The sequence below is a fragment of the Schistocerca serialis genome, chromosome 2, assembly GCF_023864345.2.
Source record: "Schistocerca serialis cubense isolate TAMUIC-IGC-003099 chromosome 2, iqSchSeri2.2, whole genome shotgun sequence".
Taxonomy (NCBI): domain Eukaryota; kingdom Metazoa; phylum Arthropoda; class Insecta; order Orthoptera; family Acrididae; genus Schistocerca; species Schistocerca serialis.
The window spans coordinates 501002133-501024458 of NC_064639.1; the positions used below are offsets into that span (position 1 = coordinate 501002133).

A 22326-nucleotide genomic window follows, 5' to 3' on the forward strand; every position below is an offset into this window, starting at 1 on the left:
TCTGTCTATGGAGTCATACGCTTTTCTAAGATCAATAAACATCTTAACATGAGGTTAACCGGCACATGTTCTAATTATGTTTTTAAGGTTAATAATTTGCTCCAAACAGCTTCTCCCTTTTCTAAATCCACCTTGATATTCTCCTATCTGTGCATTGAGAACTGGTTCAATCCTGTTTAGTAATATCTTGGAAAGGACCTTGTATGGAACGGATAGAAGGGAAATCTCCCCCCCCCCCCCCCCCCCCCCTGCAATTGTTCACATCTGATCTGTCACCCTTTTTGTGAAGTGGATGAATAAGTGCCGTCCTCCAATCTTCTGGGATCTTCTCAGTTCTCCAAATTACCTTAATAATTGTACCGAGGTGTAGTGCTACTTTTTTCTCACCTAGTTTCAAAAGTTCAGCTGTGATTCCATCTTCACCAAATGATTTGATGTTCTTGAGGGATTTTATAGCTTGCCAGACTTCATTTAGAGTTGGTGGATGTGATTCTGCAGGAATTTCTTCTGGAGTTTTGAATTCCGGTTTTCCTGGAGGCGCCTTACAGTTGAGAAGATCTTCGAAATAGTATGCTAAAATGTTGCAGTGTTCTTTGTCATTTGTATCTAATTTCCCTGATTTGTCACGAAAATATAAAGTGGTTGGTTCATAACCTTCCAGGTGTCTTTTGAAAGATTGATAATAGTCTCTGGATTTGTTTTGAGTAAAATACACCTGTATTTGTTGAAGGAATAGTTTTTCATACAGTCTCTTTTTCGTTTCTGATTGTGTAGGAGGCTATTTTTCTACCTTCTCTGAACCTTTCTAGGTTGTTTAGTGTCAGATTAAATTTAAATTTTTGCCATAGCTTTTTTCCAGAGCTTCATTGCTCTTTCCATTCCATCAGATATTCTTGTGTTTAGTTTTGGTTGGAAGAGATTCTTCTGCAGATATCATTAAGACTTCATTTCGTCCCATGTCTCACCTTGTAATTTTGATTTGAAATAATTTTTAGTATATGCCTCAATATTCCTGGTTTCAAAATGCTTTCTGATAGGTTTATTATTCCTTCCTGAATTTGGGATGAATTTAATTTTAGACTTAACAAGATAGTGATCTGTATTTATTTTGGCTTCTTTCTGTACCTTAATATTTTGAATTGTCTTAAATTCTCTTCTAGAAATGGCTATCTGGTCAATTTAGAACTCTCTGAGGAGTTGATTTGGTGCTTTCCAAGTCTTCATCTTTTTGGGATGTTTATTGAAGTGTGTAGTCATAATTTTGAGGTTAAAGATTTGGCAGAGTTCCACAAGTCTTAATCCATTGTTGTTTGTCCTCTTATGCGCTGGGTATTCTTCAATGATGTTTTTGTATTTCTTCTCCTTGCCAAGCTGTGCATTAAAATCCCCGAGCAGAATGATGACATTTTCTTTTGGAATCTTCTGAATGGTGTCTTCTACTTCTTCCCAGAAAGTCTGTACTTTGTTCAGATTTTTTTATTGTCAATATTTGTTGGAGCATGAGCATTTAGTAGTGCATACATTTTGTTTTTACTTTTGATCATCAATGATGAGAGCTTGTTGGATGTAGAGCTGAAGTTTGTTATGGACTCCGTTATATTTCTTCTAACAATAAAGGCTGTATCTAATAGAGGGCATTTTCCAAAGATATACTCTGCTGGTTTTCCTTTATAAATTCTGTAATTGCCCATTTCAAAAGAATTTTCATCAGTATAGTGAGTTTCTTGTAACGCCAGAATTTGGATATTACGGTGTTCAAGTGCTTCAGTCAGTTCTTGATGTTTCCCTGTTCTGATCAATGAGTTAATGTTCAGTGTTCCTGTATTATATTTCTTCTAGAATTTGAGTTTTTCAGGTTCTTTCGATAAAACGAGCAGAAAGTGCAGGCTCCCCTGAATCCGAAATGCCTGCTTGCAACCTGAGGTCGAGAGCTTTTACTCCATGGGTAATTTGTTTTCTTTTCCACTCATAATCCATAAAACTTGTAAGGTTGGAATGGTGGAGCTTTCCGAAGATTGCTCAAGATGTAACTGGAGTGTTAATACATAGGATTTGTGTTTGGTCTGTGAGAGCTATTTCATTTCGCTCAAGTCTGCTGGCAAGTCAGTGAGGACCCCTCCTATCCGCCACCTGGGGATGTGCCACATCGGAGTAGCACCTCTCCGCCTGTTACGACAGCGTAATAGGTTCATAGTGAAGCACCATTATTGTATTTGTTTCTACACTTTCCATACCTGAAAATTAAAATATCTGTACATGTTGGGATCTTGAACTCTAACATGTCAAAACTTTATCACCAATATTATCCTCAAATAGTGTTCTCATATGTGGTCTAATTATTTATAAAGTGATTTCTTATAACACGCTGATTTGAGATTCCTCACTGCAGAATCTTTCATTTATCACTACAGATGAACAATATGGCTAAATTAGTGAACTAATTTAATTGATTTCAATGTTTCCGTGGTTAATAACATCACCTTGTCTGTGATTTAGACCAGAATCTCTTCTAAGTCCAATCCTCTTTGCTGCTGTTCTCACTTCCATCATTGGAGAACATCTAGTTTATTAGGCAGTAAAAAGGATCAAATCATTGGTGATATTGCAGGTTTGCATCACTCTTTCAGACGTGCTCAGATGAACCAAACAGTTAAGGCAACTGCTCGGAATAAGCAGAAGATCCTGGTTTGACACAGATTTTCATTTATCTAGATAGATGAAAACTATTGCTGTGAATGTGTTAGTGAACTGATTTCTACAATTTTAAGGTGTACGTGGATGTTGACTTCTTACCATTCTTCTTCATCTTCACTTCTTGGAGTACACTACACAGCCTATTCTGGAAACAATCTTGTCCTTGGACGACCTGCAAAACATATATTAGATGATTAGTCTATTGGTAGTCATGTGTATGTCAGAAATAGCTTCAACCACAGGAATAAAATTCTTTATTCCATAATTATAAGTTTCTGCAAAATTCCGTATGAAAGCTGATGCATCCTTAGTATGAAAAAAACCAGTTGAGAGGAGGAAGAGGAGCAGCAGCAGCAGTAGCAGTAGCACTTCTTTTTCCTAGTTGCTTATCTAGTAGGACAATTTTTTGAATTTTTGTGTTTCTTGTATCCTTACATTGATGACTTCTGCAAATGTCATTGTTTTGCAGTAACCAAATTGTGAGAGTATTTGTGGAACAACTGATATATCTTTTTATTCCTTGTACTACATTTAGTTCAGAACATTTTAAGTTAATTTTATTGCTTAACAATGTTACTGTTGTTGAAGATGCTTGGAAATTCTCTTTTTATTATAAAAGACTTCAGTTTTACTTGTACCAAAACACGATTACTGCCCCGTGTTCTAAGCAACTTTTTTACCACATATTACCATTCATAAAGGGTGTTCAATTTTTTGGATGACCGCACATGCACGATTATGTTTGCCAGCCACTAGAGCTGCACATGCTGGTCAAATGGGTCCCATGTTATTCTGTTAATGCCACACTATGTGCCTTTTTGGCCAGTGTCAATTGATCAGTGAAACAAACATCATAAATGTAGCAGTGAAATCTGCAAATGCAACAATGGCAAGACCCAATTATTCCATTCCACAAGGAGTGTTTATTTATGATTTGCTTGTATTGTGCAGAGTTTGTTTGAACAGAAGTTTCCAAATGTCTGAATTCAAGTTCGTTATGCAATTCACAAATTAGTGAATAAATTTTGTGAAACAGGAAGTGTTCATGACAAGCAGCATGAACTACAACGTACAGTGCTCGTAGGAGCTCACCTCAATGACATTGTATATTGCCTGGAAAATTCTCATAAAAAGTCTATTAGACATCTTTCAGAGCACACACAAAGTTCTTGCACATCTGTACAAAGAGATGTTAATTTACCTGAGCTAAGGCCCTATAAAGTAACCATAGAGCAAGAACTTAAACCTGGTGATTCAACACACAGGGTTGGGATTTGTGAATGGGTTTTGAAACAAGTGCGTAGTGGTGAAACAGTTCCTCACCTTTTTGTGTTTCCAGAAAAGGCTTGGTTCCATTTAAACAGGTATGGTAATTCCCAAAATTCTCGACTTTGGAGCACTAGCATCCTGCTTCCTTAGGAATCCCTTCAAGATCAGAAAATAGGAGTGCGGTGCGGAGTTAGTGGTTACAGAATAACAGGTATGATTTTTTTATGACACAGTTGACCATGAAAGATATATGCAAAATATTTTGCAACTATTTTTTAATGAATTGAATGAAAGAGAATAAAGCTTCGTGTTTGTTCAACGGGATTCAGCAAGGGCTCTTACGCCAATGTTTCTTCACGTGCGATTCACGATGTGTTCCATGATAGAGTTGTCAGCAATAATATCAGGCCCACTCGAAGTCCCAAACCACATGTGATTTCTAAAGGATAAAGTATACTCAGCAAATCTACGCACATTACAGGAACTCAAGAATTATGTCTGCAAGTCAATTAATTCCATTTCTCTTCGAGAATTACATCAGGTGATAAATAATTTCTTGAGTAGATGTTAGAAAGTTATGAAAAACAATGGCAGGCAGTTCCAGTGTCTCTTTACATGTACAAAATTTATTTGCATTTATTTTAAATTTAGTTTTATGGTAGTAGACTGGTGACATATCTGATTTGCCAGGCAACAGTGTGTTTGATGTCTGCCATCTATTGCGCTGTGTGTTCGATCATTAGGTAAATGGAACACACTGTATACAGTCGTTGAACTTTTAATTTAATTCATTATGTTTTATTCGTTTATTGTGAAGTTGCATGGGATGATGCAAGCTGTAGCTATTTGGTCATTAAATGAGTCTCAATTTACAGAATGCTGATTAGAAAATTTGTGGAAACTCTGCCATATCTGGTCCAAATCTCAGTTGAGAAAGGGGGAGGGTAAGGAATAACATCTGAGTAAAGAAACGTTGGTTAATGTGACCTGGGTGATAATACCTTGTAGGAGCCCCTGCCAGGGCCACACCAAAGATTTCATTGGCAATGAAGCTGGAGATGGAGACCATTAGAATGGCTGAGTTGTCATATGAAACAACTCTAGTTTTAGAGGTAGTATAAAACCTCATGAGACAAATCTCTGAAGTAAAAACCAAGCAGTGCCTGTTCTCCAGGTTAGGGGTGCCTAAAATTAACTCTGAGGCTTACAACCTCAGTTTTAAATGTGAAGAATTGGCCATAACCACTCTATGTACTGTAACTGGAAACTGACATCCCCCCCACCCCCACACACCCCACTGTCATGATTGGTTCAATCAGGCTGTCAGATTCTGGAGTGTCTGACACATCTTGTAGAGAAGAATCAAAGTTTCCCAGAAACTCAACACAGAAATATGGCCCAAATGAACATATCTGCCTGGAACCCTTAATATCAATACACTCTTGGAAACAGGGAAATTAAAGCAACTGGTCAGTGTTTTGCAAGAGACCAGATAGCTGGACAAAGCTCAATGGATTCAGAAAGGTACAGATTCGATAAGAGAGAACCTGCAGTAAAAATAGCTGAAACATTATTATTTTAGGTACAGCCATTGTAGTCAGAAAGAATAAAAGTGAATCTATCATCAGTTTTACGTCACTATCAGAGAGGAGCTCACTTCCTCCCTTTAAGTCTGAAAATAAAGCATACTCTATTATCAATGCAGTGCCTCCAGAAAACCCAGAAAAAGTGGATGACTTTTAGGAAACTTTTGAAGGTGAAAAAAAATTCCTCACCATTACATAAGAATCTTGCTCGGTGACTGCAGTGCTAAAGTGGGTAGGAGAAAAAAATACAGAACAATACCAGTAGACTCCCTGACATATATATGAACCAATAAAAATGGGTAGACAATTCAACCTGTAATTTGTGTCTACAGACTTCAAAGCCCACCCAAGGAAGAAGAATTTGTGGGGGTTCTTCCTACACAATACGAGGGGATTTCCAAATTGATCATGCTGCAGTAACAAGCCAAAACTGAAAAGAAACACTAAACATCAAAGTAAGATACAGTGTCAAGATTAACACCACTAGCTGTGTGAGACCAAAGTAAGATTTCAGCCGAACAAGGCCAAAGCTTAAAGGAAGCAAGAAACCTAGAACTGACACACACTGCAGATCAAAACAAATATAAGTACTTAAAAATTTGTCTAATATGAAGATGAACAGCTGGGAAGAAATGGAAGAATCCTGAACCAAAGCATCTGAAAGTTTAGTAAGCCGTCCATGAGAACTGAAGCACAAGTGGTGGGAATGAAAAGTGTCGTGAGGCATGCAAAAGAACATTAAAATGCTGGAAGAAGTGGAACTTTAAAAAGTCTGAGGAAAAATGGGAATATTTCAAGAATACAAGGAAAGCAATGGCCAAGATTGTTAAGAGCAAAGAAGAGGAAGTAGATTCAAAAAGAACAATGCCAGGGAATATTACAAAATCTTGAACGAGGAGCTATGGGGGTATCAACCACCAAATCTATGGTTGAGGTGCATGGGTGGAAGCATAGTAACTAACAACAAAAAAGAAGTGTCAGCAGTTGCCAGAGTATTTCAAAGTGCTGCTAAAATACAAAGAGCTTCAGAAAGGATGGATGCTAAAAAACAAATCCACACTAATTTACTTCTAGACTGCCAAGTCTCAGTGCAATTAGGCAAGTAATCAAGGAGCTCAAGAATAATAAAGCACAATGTGAAGACAATTTGTGTCAGTAATGTGGAAGACTGAAGGCTAAGTCAATGAGGATGACATTTTGCGTTGTAGAAGAAATATGAAAAACTGAAAAGATATCGAAAGACTGGAAATATGCGTTCATACAGTCATTCCATAAGAAAGGTAACTGAATGGATCCAAAGAACTACAGAGGGTCTTACTACTTTCAGGTGCTTATAAGGTACTCCCAAAAGTCCTGCTGAGAAGAGTTGAACAGTCCAGTCACATCATTGGTGTGTATCAAGCTGGTTTCTGAAAAGGCAGTCATGCATGGAACAGATATTTAACCTCAAGAACATTCTGAGAACTAGAGCGATAAGAAGTCAAATTTTTGTCGATTTCAAAAAAAAGCATATGACTATACTGACAGACAAATTTTATTTAGGGTTATAGAGGAATTCGGAATCTATAGAATACAGAGGGAAATCATAAAACACTCTCTGACATATACCATCTTGAAAGCTACATTTCCCTTTTAACCAGAAATGGAAGGACACGCCACACCATACAACACAATAGAGTGAAACTAAGCGAAGTTTCAGTGTCGGAGACAGTGGAGATTTTTCTTATAGTGAAGATAGCAGCATTCAGTTTCTGCACAAGATGTTGAATGTGATACTTGCAAGGAAGCATCCCATCTACCCTCAGCCTTAATAATTTAAAATGGTTGACCTTGCGGACTACCTTGGGACAATGAAATTTTGCTTGTACAAAAGTGTCATTTGTTTTGTTGACAGTTTAGCATTAATCTGTTTTCTGAAAGCTACGTGCTGATGTTACTGAATATTCTATCAGTGACATCATTTGTATTATATAAGAGGGTATGGTGAATCATTTCCAATTGCACTCCAGTGCAATTTCCTTTTTATTAAGTAATCGCTGCTGGAAGTGGGGAGGCTTATTTACATTTAGAATTAACATGGAGTGCTGCTTGTTTTTTTTTTTTTTTTTTTTTTTTTTTCCACACCTGGAGCAGTGGAACTTCAATGTAGGAAGGTGATTCAGTTAAACTCAGGTTGCATACCCCAGTATGACTTTTGTAGTGGAACAGTTTTGTTCATTAACTTATCCACTAGGTGAGAGGCAGTTTCTCCATCATGCACCTTATTCAGAATCCATTCACAAAACTGCAGTCTTTTTGCAGGATTTTCTGGTTTAAATTCTTGCACTAGTTATTTTATAGAGTTGTAAACTCAGTAACTTTGTACCTATTTGAATAGAGCCATAAGAAATTCTCATCTGCTGAGAAAGACGTTGAACTGATTTTCTAGGAGACCTCTCCATAGCATACCTGATATTATCCAGAGCTTCTTCCGTGAGTACTGTATGTGATTGTCTATTTCCTGTCCAGAACACTTCCCCTTTCATGAAATTTGTTTATCAGTCAATGAGTCATACTCGATTTTGAAACCTGAACATGGTTCAGTATGCACTTCAGACTCATACATGAATACTCTGTGGTAAACAGAATACCTACATTTTTCCATTTCACTTGAAACACTTTCACTCAACATATTGTATTGTGTCACATAGCAAACGTGCTACCTGTGCAAGAGTTCTACACAGACTAAGCCATTACCATGGATGGGGAAATGTACTCCCCACCAGCAGTCCACTGGCTGGTTGCCAATGGGAAAAAAATTCCCCACCAGGCAGATGTGTCCAGGTTTGATCAACCTGTATTGATAGTTTATTCATATTTTTCTGACTGTTCAACATTCTGATGAATCTCCTCGCTGTGAATCCATTGGAACAAAAAGTACACCTAATCTAATCTACGTATTCCAGTAGGTTTGTTGCATACTCATTCAACTTCAAACTTGGATTTATCATCAAATTTCATTTCAACAGTTTGACACAGTCAACATCTTGGGAAAAAATGAAGGAAAATTAGGGTTTAATGTCCTGTTGACAATGAGGTCATTAGAGACAACCTTTTGCATTTTGTGAATTACATATAGTAAGTTTTTTTCCAATTTTAAGAAGGGTGAATTGTGTAGAAGCCAGTTATAAATGTTGGTGAAAATTTTGTCAGCTCTTTCTAAAACTATATTTAATTTGCTATTTATTGAAATTATTGTCATTTTCAAACAAAACTATTGGCATTTGGTAATATTACTATTTAGATTAACACATTGACTACTGTGTGCATAGTGGTGTATGTTTTACTGCCAGGCCACAGCATCCGGGGTGAGGCTTGATTGTGGCTTCGGCGGGCTCATGTCATTATGCATAATGTTCTGCTCATGGCAGTCACCATGTTAATTCACACACACACACACACACACACACACACACAAAGTGTGAGCCAAAAAATGGAACCCTACTGGACACAATATGTAATTAGTTCCCATTTATGAACTTCCTGTTGCTGCTTATTTTGATTTTTCAGCAGTTTGACTGTTCTGCTGTGGCAAAAAAACATTATACAGACCCATGCCAATGGCATGGTAGAGTCAGTCAGTCATTATTATGGAACACTGCAGTCTCTCTAGCTCTACAAAAATAGCGTTAGTAGCAAATGAGAATGACCTTGGCATGCAGAAGGCAGTAAGTTATGGTAGGAAAGCAATCTGGTTAAGTCAAGAGTAACTTTCATGTATTTTACTGTTATCACACTCTCAACACGAGTAACTAATATGGGGAAGATACAACATGTTCAGCCGGCGTATGGGTCATGTAATGTCCTCCACTCACTTACACAGTACTGGTCAGATCAGTTAGTGTTTTTTCCTTACTAAAAAGGAACTTATGTGTTGCAAACACTCGGGATAATTCTTAGAGCAAAACAGATCGTTGACTCCATGTACAGGTTTCTTTACATAGTCCATATAATTTAAGTTTTTGTCAACATTAATACCAAGTACTTTTGTAGATTCTTCTGTTTCTAAAACTTTTATCATTTGACTTCATATTTAGACTTTTATTTTTCCTTATTTCCCCAATTTGCATGTAATTCGTCTCATTAATGTTTCTGTCAACCGGCTCTGAACCAGGATTGGACATATGTGAGAACTTTATCAGTAGCTGTGTATAGGGTTTCCTCTGAAGCATCCTTTGATGAATATAATATATACAATATAACATGACTTTGCCTGAATTTTCCGAAGTGTATCATTAACACATTGTCTACCACAATGCCATTGATGGCCACAGCATTGCCTCATGCCTTATCATGATGTGTCTGGGCAGGCCCGGCAGTAAAACATCCCTCACAATGTGTGTGGCTGTCAACATATTAATATAAATGAGACAAAGAATGGGACGTCGAAAATTGTGCAAATGTCTGCACACATCACATCTGTGCAGACAGATTGTTGTGTATGAGCAGGAAATTTGTGTAGATATGAGATGTGTGCAATCTGGAAGTTGGAATTAGTGGTTTAAGCAAAATTGAACAAATCTTTGGGCATCAACCTCACCTGTGCAGATGAATTGTAGCGTGTGAAAAGATCGCCACAAATCTGATCTGTGGCATGTTTGAGACAGCTGTTTGACCAGTTTAGTGTTTCTCTTTTATGTGTGTATAGTACATTTTAATATATCATATACATGCCAGTGCTCTAGATAGTTCATTACTTAATTTATTGAAATGTATAGGAGTCACGCACGTTCGTAGAAAATTAAGAGCAGGAAATACAGTGATCAAGATAAGGCAGCTGCTTATAATTCTGCAGTAGAGAAATTATGAGCAGTTGATCCCATGACAAGCAGGGAAATGGTAACAAAAAAATTAAAAAACATTGTGGACTGTTTATGGCAAAGTAACAAAATCTATTTGATCTGGTGCTGGGGGGTGATGAAATATATTAGCTGAGTTTGTTCTGTTTTGACATCCTCTGCTTTCCAAGTGATTCCAATGAAGAGGGATCATATGAAACATGGTTTAAGGTTTATCTTGTAGATAACAGTAACAATTACTTGTGTTTTGCTATTCTCTTATCTACAAGAAAAAGGCATACAAGTAACACAGTTTCACCTAAGTTCTGTTTTAGATGTTACTGATTGGAATCTTTCGTTGGAGTAGCCTTGAGTCTGCAGCTGTCTAAACAAATGACTATGTGAGTACTATTAACCACCAACACAGTGAAAGAGACTCTACACGTCATAATCAGTAAACACTTTATTCAACTGCAAAGGCAGCTAGTTGACGATGAATACTATATTGAGGCATTTTACATGGAAGTAGAACAGACCCAATGTCTAGAACATTCATTAGTCAAATGTAACTCTGTAGCTAATTGACAATGGAAGTACCCCCACAAGTGTCGTAGAATGCAGTGCCTCTGGCAGTTGGCTCAGAAGCATTACAAAATTATGCACGAAAATCTCACATTTTGCACTGCACTGTAGTGTCGCATTGTGTGCTCATCAGCCTCCACCAAGAAAGAGGAGCATGTCCAAAAACCTCGTAGGGAAATGGACTTGCCGACCTAATCATGTTGTGTGTTCTGAGGGTTACTTCACATCGATGGTTGGCTGAGCTGGCAGTAACAAAGCTGTTAGAACTGTGTGGGGATCGTGCTGCGTTGTCCTAGTTCGAATTTCGTCTTGAAGGAGGTATGCAGGTTTCACATGGTGCAGTGAGACAGAAGTGGTTTTGCCATTAATGATGTAACAGGTTGGATTTTAGTGACACTAGACATTCAGTGTCAGTGACAGAGGGGAGCAAAGGTCATTATTGTGTCGGGGATGGCAGGAGAGAAAGCGACACTTTGTGGGCTGTGGAATGGGGTATTTACTTGGCTCAGTGGGTCAGGTGTGAGAGAAATATTGGTGGTTCCACTGACAGTCATTTATTAAGACACAAGACCCTTTAAACAAACAGAGTAATACAATGTGTTTTGACTTGCTCAATTTCTCGTGGTAGCAAAGCGGCGGAGTCATAGCCAGCAGGTTCCGGTGACCGCTGATGTATGCTCATGGCATATTTTTCCATTCAGTACCATACCCGTGGCTCATTGCAACGGTGGCGTGGTCTTCTCCTTGTGAGTTCGCTCGTTGTGTTATTAACAAGTGGCTACGGTATGGCATGAGTTCTCCATCCTGGAATCGAACCAAGAACACTCATGTTTGGCGTCTTCTAGTGGAGTTCAACAACCTCCGAGTTCAAAGGTGACTCATTTGGTGAGGTCACAGTCCTTTCATTCTCATCCGCCACCGGGATAAGTACCACATGAACTTTTTTCTGATAACATCTAGGATGGCATCTTCTGCATTGCCCTATTAGCGCAGTTCCATCATCATCTTCTGTCGAGTAGTATGACATCCGCTGACTAACCATCGGTCTGGTCATCCAGGCAATGTTTCTTCAAGTCTCCTTTCTCCCCTCGAAGGACCTCCTCACACCCTTTTGTCGGAGGTATTCATTCGGTGTCACGAAGTTTCTAAGGCAGTGATTGACTCTTCAGTTGTCGGTCTATGCTTCTCATGTTGGAAGGAAACATGACCAATGTTGACACATCAGCTGGCTTTGCATTGTTTTACCTTTCATCTTCCTCTGCATCATCACATACATCGCACATGCTGACAGTTACTGGAGTGTTGACCACTGATGTGCAAATTGCGCTGGTCGTTGTTCTCCTTGGAAGCATTGCCCGTTTGCTCAGTCGGTCTGTCGAAGTGCTGACTGCTGCTGCACAAACTCTGCTGGTCATCGGACTTCTCACGTTGGGCAGAAAGGTGACCATTGTCGACACACATGCCACCTTTCTTTGTTCGACTGCTTCTGCTTGCGAATATTGTTGCGTAACATGTCAGTCTCCAATATGTTCACTTAACCTATAATAAGTCTTTACGAATTTTTCTGCTGTGAACAACCATAAAGAACATATAATTATTATACACTCTGCAACGATAATGTGAGGCATGTGGTCTCCTTGTTGTACCACTTTACATGGTCCTAAGTAAGGTGACTGTAATGGCGGTTTGATGCCATGTGAGCATAGCATTATGTTTGTGCAGGTCTTGGTGTACATACATAGGACCGGTGCCATGTCTGGATACTTGCCAATGCCAGATGTAGTTGTGTGGTCTCTCAGTTGACAAATAAAAATCACAATCTGTCAAGTTGGGTAATTACAAGGGCTGTGGATCCACACACTACCTGGCAGGAATAACGTTCCACCTTACACAAGTTTGGCAGCTGAAGTCCAAATGTGGCTTTTAAATGTTTCTCAGATCAAGCAAATCACAGGTGGGTCTGTAATTCAACTTGCATCATGCGACATCAGGACTGCCATATCATTGTTAACACTTTCGCTGCGGCATCGGTGCAGGTGCGCAACAATCCAGTGCGGCCCGGCAACATGCTAGTGCGGACCGGGCAGGTACCGCTCGGAGCCGACGCTCCGAAACACACCTGGCTGACGTCAAAACCTTGTAGGATCATGTTCTATACTGGCTTAATAACGACACCTTAGGTGCATTACTTCAAATAAGCTTCGACTGTATTGTGGTCATGTTTTTAAGTCCATTTGCTGTCTGAGACTTACAGGGGTCACAGGCGTCATTGAAATATTCGTGATTTGTCGTGTACCAAAAATATAATTCAAAGAAGCAACAAATCCACTGCATTCAGGAAAAATTTGGATTCCAAAACGCAAATTCTTAAGAGGGAAAAAGGAAATTGGATTCATTTGAAATTATGTTTACTTCAAATGCGCATTTTTAATATTGCCTCTGATAAAGGTAGTCAATTTAGTAGCATGTTTGCTCCTGGTATGAGAGAATTAGCCATCTACATTTATCATAGAAATTAGTAAGCGAATCACACCCTACGTGGAGACCTCTTGTGTCCCCCATCGCTTCAATTGCAGGGCTATTAAAACAAATTTAGCACAACAAATTCTTTCGCAAAAAACTGAAGAGAACGTTTTACAACGCAATAAGAAATAAGTCGACTTAACACAAAAGAAAATCTCATTTTCTGAGTGCTCGTGAAAGAAGTTCAAACCTTTCACATCATAAAAAGAAACCATGCAATGTCAAAAGAAATAAAAGAAGTTGTATTTGATAAGCGGTATTTCCCCCCGGTATTATCACGTTTTTGCTACTTATGGGAAATTATACTGCAGTATCCAGGTTTGTCTGGCCAGGTTGTACACTCGTATTGTGTATCACTGCGCTTGCCTTGTTCCGCGCACTTCTTACACCACTTCCTCGTAACTTGCTTCTTCCCTGTAGTAGTTTCCCGCTTTTCTACAACGTTTGTTTGTGATGTTTCTTGCGCACATTTCGTGGAACGTCCATTGGTGGAAGAAAGCCCTTTATAATGCTCATTCTGTAATCGTACAAAGTCATTTTATTTGAGGCGGTCCGTTGCAAAACGTCTTATCCAATTTTTTTTTACGAAATGAGTGAAGCCTACTCCGATTTTCTTCAGTACACGACGTATTGACTGATTAGTATATATCCACTCAAAAGTTGTTCTTTAGCGTAGAAATCATTAGCTAAAAATCGGTCATCGTTCCAAAACTTGCCTTATTTACTCTGAGTGTCGTTCCAATAGTCGCCTATAGAGGTGGCAAAAAATAACGTAACTGATAGAAATAACGGGTTACTGAGAAGTAACGGTTACTGCGATAACCGTTCCTCTGATTCTGGCAGTTATTTCAATAACTGTTTAGTGTCAACAGTGCTTCGCGCCATCTGTTGACCGAAGATCGTACTGCGCATTTGGAAAGCGTTCTATAGACCATGGGAATAACTGTGAGACTGCGCGCCATCTGTTGATAAGAACTGTGTACTATTTCGTGGGCCTTCGTTACTTTTAGCATAAATAATTAAATAATGTCCGAGCCGTGGCTGATAGGAGCTGCAGTACAGGCATTAACAAGTACGTCGTTCCCTTAAGCCACCACCTTACGTGTTAATTTAGCTTGGACGGGTAGTACAAGGAAAGTTACTATGGAAATAACTGTCAGAGACCGGTATTCTCCTCTGGCAGTTATCATTATTGGCTCGTAGTTCTAGTTCTCTGGTAGTTATCGGGCTACCACCACAGATAACCTGGAAGCTGGTAACGGAATAACTGTGTGTCTAGACGTTCCTAACTCGGTGACTCCAGTTAAAGGTCGTAGTTCCAGGTGATATTCTCCAGAGAGGATAGTAACTGGAGCGAACAAATATTTTCGTACTGCTACGGAAATAGCCGCTGGCCATCGCGAATGACAAGTAACATGTCGGAAAGTATAACATAATACAGTGGAATATAATAATTATTATCCTCATCATTTGTCAGGAGATTGTCAAAATATGTGAATATATCACAGTAACTGCTAATATTTACAGAATTGGTACACTGACAGAATAAAACACAGTTAAGTACTTTTAATAAATTTATCGTACACAGAATACCCGACTTGTCTGTTGCAACCAAGTGCTGTCAAAACTGAAATATAGCAGAATTTTTACCTAAGCTGGTCTATCAGTCTCTGTTAGGATATTCATCTACAGAGTAGAAGGAGGGGTCAATGGAAGCGTCTGATTTCACCCGTCTGCTTCGACGTAAAGTTGTTGTGGTGTGTGAATGTCATTACGTCGCGGTGTTTGAGTTGGTTTTTGTGTGTGTGTGTGGGGGGGGGGGGGGCTGTCGATTTAGGTTGCAGTGCCGGGATTTGCTGGTGGTAATTAATTATTTTTTTTTCTAGCTGTGATGTTTTGTGTATTTATGAAGTATTGAATGTGATTTAATTTATGTAGGGATGATTGATTTGTGGACTTTTGGGATTGTGGTTTTATTTTTCGCAGTTGTGGGTGTTGGTTTTTTGGCATCAGTAGCTCTGGTGGACCTATATAGGTCACTGGAAATGACCGATTCCCATTTTCAGAGTTGTGTGTGTTGATGTTTTAGTATCGTCATCTGAGGTTGACCTATGTAGGTCAAGGGAAATGTCTGATTCCAATTTTCGGACTTTTAGTTGTGGGTATTGGTGTTTTGGTATGGTCACCTATAGTTGACCTATATTGTTCAAGTGAAGTGTCCGATTCCTTCAGATTTTTGTTGGTGTAGCAGAATGCTGTATTTTTTTTTCTTTTTGTTCTTCATTTTGTGTTTTGGGATCATGGTGTGGTTTTTTTTACTAGCTTGTCCTCACCCTAAAACCCCCAACTTCCCGCAGTTGTCCCATTGGTTTGATTGTATTTTTGGTGGGAAATGTTATTGTATTATTTATATGTATCTTCGTGTTTGTTGCCATGTGTATGTAGTGACGTCATAGACACAATTAAAATAGCCATTTCCGGCATATTGATGACGGGTGGAATCAGACACTTCTGTATCAAATAGTCTTTCAAACACACTGTAAACCGTGCCTTATCTGAAACCAAGTTTTTATGGTTGCTGACTTGCTGGCAGTTTATTGAAAATGCATGTTCCTGAATATTGAACCCCTTTTGGACCAAGGTAAGTAATTTTAGGTCTTTATGTAGATTGCTGTTCCCATTTCTAGTACTGATATTATGTATTAAGCTATTGGTTGGAAATACTTGTAACAAATTTCATTAAGGAATAAATATACTAGGAAGCAGTGGTTAGAATACAAAGTTCGTTGAACAGGTTCCTACATGATGTTCTTGAATTGATACCACAAACGATTTTTATTGCACGCTTTTACATGCGAAAAACTTTTGCTACGTTTGATAAGTTACCACAAAATATGCTCCCTTATGACATAATAGAATGAAAAAATGTGGTATGCCCTTCCCAACTGAATTTATTATCGAGTTGTAGTCCCAGAAATGTAACACTGTCAACCTTCTCGATCTGCATGTCTTCATATGTTATAAACATGCTGTCGCTGGAGAAATCGAGCAGTTTGCAAATCTGACATAAAACTTGGATTAGCGTACTCACACTTTCCCCAATAGGACTAGCTTTTACAGCACAGGAGTAAACGAATCTGTCACATTACGTATATTTTTGTTGTATTACAAGGCTGTACACTTTATTCTATTATGTGAGCAGCACAAGAAATTAAGCTTCGAATTTAACCTACAGTACTCAGTTTACATATTACTTCACACTTAAAAACGCACGTTGTTAACATTTTACTTAAACAGTGCTTTGGCGAAGTTCCGCGTACTTTCTGTCGCAGCTACGAAGATAATATTTCTAATAGCGACCGATAACCTACAAACATATAATATGAAACACTAATAATCGTTCTAACATCAACTAAAATGTACCCGGAGTTAATAAGTTGAGGTTATGACACGATTCATACGACATTCCTGCTATTTCACACTACTCGCAGTTATACTGATAACTAAACTGATGGATTCCAACTATGTCGTTATTTAACTGTCGGAGTATTCGGTATTCGCTAGCGAAAAATAACTTGGCAGTTATTAATAACGCATTACGATAACGGTTATCAAAGAATAACTGGAACTGTGATAACGGTTACTCCAGAATAACCGTTTGGCCCACCTCTAGTCGCCTTATCCTACCAGCCAATGAAATTCCTCATATTCCAGTCAAAGGAAACGCGCGATATTTTTCCCGCGTTTTTAAGCCCGGTCCACACGCAACGATCTGTCTGCGCAGACATCGGCGCAAATGTCTGTACATGCAAAAGATCGCTGCAAATGTGGAGTGTGCACACGACACAAACCCTAATCTACTACTCGCCCGCCATCTGTCGGTATAGAAAAGAAATATCAGTGGCAAGCAACTACGCTCCCCGTAAACGTCAAAAATTTAATTCAGTTATTTTGAAATATAGAAATGGAGGAAGTTCTCTTGTGGTTTGTGTTCGCAACTTGTGCTGCAAAAAACATCCAGACCAACCGCAAGAAACAGAGAAAGCGGTCAAAATGGTGTAGACATTGACTGCTAAAGCGAAAGCAGTTTTCTCACGTAAATTTACTGCGAGAGTTGCAGGGCGAACGTAACGACTGGCGAAGTTATTTGCAGATGGATGTCGAAACTTAAAATTATCTCTTAAAGCTTGTAACCCCTCATATTATCAGACAAAATACTTGTATGGAGAAGGGCAATTTCTCCATATGAACGGCTGGCGGTAACATTAAGATTCCTAGCAACAGGAAGGAGCTACAAGGATTTGGAATTTTCAACTGCAATATCGAAACAAGAGTTGAGTGAAATAATACCCGCAATTTTTCAATTAGAGCATTGTATGCTGCTGTCTTTTTGTCTCTGTCACTATATTCTTTACTTTAATCTTCCACAAACATTGGTGGTTTCTATATATTTCAATGAACTCACAAACTCTCGAGAACACTGACGAGTATCAGCCATTTTAATGCCCTGTGCGCACAAACACTAGACTGAGCAAACAGCTGTTTCACGCCAGATTTGCGGCGATCTCCTGTCCACACGCTCCAACTTGTCAGCGCAGATGTGGTTTGAACCCACAGATTTGAGAGGTTTCGCTCAAACCTCAAACTCCAACTTCCAGGTTTGCACACACCTCAGGTTCGTGCAAATCTTCTGTTCACACGCAACGATCTGTCTGCGCAGATGTGATGTGCGCAGACATTTGCGCAGACATCACGTCTTCAGACTTTACAGACGACAGCTGTAAAGGCCCGTCCACACGCAACAATCTGTCTGCGCAGATGTGATGTGCGCAGACATTTGCGCAGACAGATCGTTGCGTGTGGACGGGCCTTTACAGCTGTCGTTTGTAAAGTCTGAAGACGTATGCAGTTTTGTGACAAAATAGGATTACAATGGAAGAAAGAATTACTCCAGCTCCAAAAGGCAAAGCAAGATGCCGTAAAAGTGATCCTGCTTTATGGAAGAAAACCAAGGAAAAAACATAAAAGGTAAGAAAGACGTCAAATTTGTGCAGTGTGTTTAACTGCTGGTTTAGGCTCTGGTGTCAATGATCAGTGAACGTATAAAGGTTAACAAAACGGCAGTGGTGGCTGCTGAAAATAAATTTTAGGTGTTCACAAATTTTTAGTTATACAATAGATTGGTTGCGCAGATAATTTTTTTATTTATGGTGACGAGCAGTTTCAAAACTCTCAGGGCTTTATCATAGTGATGGGCTAAACTGCGATTTTCCGATATCAGTGATTTCTGTGAATGCTACTTTTCAGTATCTGTTATTCTTAACTATGATTTGTCGGAGTTAAGAGTCGCAGTTAAGGAACCTAAGTCGCGTATCCCTCCGCCACTGCTATTTCTGCTACTTCCGCGATTTCTGCGATTTCTGCTACTTATGCGATTTCTGCTACTTATGCGATTTCTGCTACTTATGCGATTTCTGCTACTTATGCGATTTCTGCTACTTATGCGATTTCTGCTACTTATGCGATTTCTGCTACTTATGCGATTTCTGTGACTTCTGCGATTTCTGTGACTCCTGCGATTTCTGCGACGTACCACCGTATGAAGAAGTTACATCTGTCCACACAGAAAATTGCACCTCAACAAACCTGTCATTGGTAAGTATGTTTTACGTTTATTCTTCCGTTGGCTTTAATTTTGTATTAAAGAAACAACTGTGAAAATATTAATAGTGTAATTAATATGTAAGTAGCCGCACAGTACCGTAATAGTTCGTGTTTAGAAAATGAATTCTAACATATTGTTATGTTCATAGGTACCTGAACTACATTTCAGTCACTCAGTAAAGAGATAATTCAAAATATCATTGTCAACAGATCTGAAGAAATTGCCAGTCTTTAGACCGTTTTCGTCAGACGAGAGGTTAGTTTCTAAGCGTTTTTATGGACTTAACTACTTCAGTGAGATCGTTCTTGCGAATGTGATACAGCAAGTATTAGCAAATGTGATATAGCAAATATTAGCAATCTACTCTGTCAATTATATTGCTAGTAATTAGTGACAGCAAAAATTGTTTAATAATCCTTGTGTTTTTGCAGACGCAGTTCTGACTGATTACTGGTTGCTGTACATATCTATCCACATGAAGGCTGTTGAGAGAGACTCGTGAAGATTCAAGACAGCTCTTAGAGGATTTGCAGTTTAAAAGTGAAATAATTATGAAATAAGTGTGCGACTGATTAAAGTGTTTTATTGAAGTAGTTGTGCGATTTTAAAGGAATAATAAATGTTAAATACATTGAGTGAATAATAAAAATCTCATTTTCCACATGTTAAGCCGTCCTATACCCGTAATTTTCCGCCACTTATTTATTGGTAAACACTTGTTGGATACAGACGTGCCGCCCCCCCCCCCCCTTTTCTCCACAATCTTGGTGTGACACTGACCTGTAACATATCCCGAAGTCTACAATATGCATTTTGAGGCTGTTGTTATGAAAGTGGGGAAGTACAGATCTTCCAGTTAAATCAGGAATAGCTTAAGTGCATTACTTGAAAGTGACACAGGAAAAGCTTACTTATGTAGGTGGTAGTAGTGTCGGCAAAAAGTTCTTGTGTGTGAAGTTGCCATGTAGAACACCAGGTGTAAAACTTTTCTCCCGAGTCTTGAACTGTGTCGGAACAAAAGTGAGGCATTCATATGACTGTTTTCATTTCTCTACACTTATACAGATGTCTGAGTTCTGCTGTGTTAACATTGCAAAGTCCTGTAGGCATGTGGAGTATTAACCAAAACTGTCATATTGGATGCAGAATCAAACACATTTGTTACGTTACTTGATACTTTCAGGAGAAAAAGGCAATGTTGCCTCTTATTAATATAATACATTCAGAGTCACAGCAGTATTTGACCAACCATAACTGATGCTGAATGTGCATTTCGTCATATAATATGAAGGGCTTATTTCAATAGTGGTACAAGTCCATTACCTACACTTTTCTGTCTATAATGCTTCTGAAATTAGTGATCCAAACAAACATAAATAAAGGTTCATCTATAGCAAGAAGCCATATGCTTGAATATTTTTGGTATCTCAACTGCAGATTTTTCAGCGCTCATTTAACTTTACGACTCTATATCTCAAAATTAACAAAAATGGACTTGTACCACTACTGAAATAAGCCCTTCATATGCACACACAGCACATCGATCTCGTGAGGCACAAGGCTCTCATAACGAAGTACGTACGTCGGTCAACAGATGACACTAGGAAAAGTATGTTAACTGCGCTTTTTAGTTGCTACTTGCGACTCTTAGTTGCGATTTGTCACAGAAATCGCAGTTTGACTCGGTAGCGAATAGCGTAGTATGAACTTTGCTCAACAGATGGCAGTGCTAACTGCGGTTTTTAGTTGCTACTTGCGACTCTTAGTTGCGACTTGTCACGGAAATCGCAGTTTGACTCCATAGCGTACCGCAGAGATGGACGTAGTACGAACTTCGGCCAACAGATGCCACTGTTAACCGCGCTTTTTAGTTGCTACTTGCCACTCTTAGTTGCGACTTGTCACTGAAATCGCAGAAAGCAGTGCTAAATTCGACCAATAGATGGCTCACGTCTTTGAATGTGAAATACTATTTGCGACTGCTAACTGTGACTGAAATCGCAGTTAGATTCTGTAAAGTTGCTACTGTGATATCTGTGACTTCTCAGTCACTGTGATTTCTAACATACGCGATTTTCTGCCCACCACTACTTTATCATGTGTAGTAGATCGCCCCAACATTTACTCCATACAAATTTGTTGATTCAGATAAACCTCAAAGTGTTAAATAGCATTTTCTGTAACAGTTATGATGACGGTCTGTACAAATTTATACAGCTGCAACCACTGAGAATAATAATAGTAGTAATAATGGTAGTAAAAATAATTATTGGCATATTTGAGGAGTGTGCTACCATCTAGCGGGATTTATGTCTTGGAAACGTCTGTCGTAATGTGCTGCCACCTAGTGGCATTGACGTGTACTCTGTGTTACGATCACAGTCTAACATAACTGTCGCGACACTTCGCCTTTATTTTGTTGCTACAGCGCCCCAAGCGGCCGGTAGTTTGAACTGAGAGTTCGGCGCGATCGTGAAAGCGAATAGTTATTGTTTATTTTGATTTATACAATGGTTTTTTACCATCGGGAACGTTTGTAGCGCAATAGATTGCAGCAACAACAGGAAGAAGACACCACAGCTGTCTTTTTATAGGTTTCCTAAGGATCCTGGGAGGTATATACCATCATGTTACTAAACTGTATCGTCAGGATTCACTTGCAAACTGTATGTGTATAAATGATGAATGTTTCGTTTTAGGAGCAGAAAATGGCTAGTTAATAGCAGACGAGAAGACCTTATGAAGAAAGACCCAGTTTACCTGTATAATAATATCAGCTTTTGTTCGCTACATTTCGAACAAAACCGGTTCATAAACGCAGACAATAACAGACTCGTTTGGAATGCAGTACCCACACTGTTTGACATTCCAAATAAACCCCCTCAGCTGACGATGAAGAAGAAACTGCCACATAGATTCGACAGTCAATCTAAAACTGTAAAACAGTCCTATGACACAGAAGCAGCCAGTTCGACTCTCCATGTATCAGTGCCAGATTCGTGTGAATCATCAACACAGACCTGCTTTGACGATAAAGTGGTTAAATTAAGTGTAGCTGTTCGTGTTTTACAAAAGCGTGTGAAGTGTCAGAATGCCCAGAAGCGAAACTATTACGGGACAAGGAAAGTGCCTACAGACAGATTGTTTGAAAATTATTCAAATATTTGGTTTTTCGTGAAATGTAATGTAA

General features: G+C 38.9%; 1 long non-coding RNA gene across 1 annotated transcript; it reads left to right on the forward strand.

Moving 5' to 3' along the window:
* The first annotated feature begins 19110 nt into the window (after positions 1–19110).
* Positions 19111–19681, forward strand: LOC126456735 (uncharacterized). The gene is made up of 3 exons (XR_007585381.1): positions 19111–19126; positions 19285–19391; positions 19568–19681. It is a non-coding gene; the product is annotated as an uncharacterized LOC126456735 (long non-coding RNA).
* The last annotated feature ends 2645 nt before the right edge of the window (positions 19682–22326 follow it).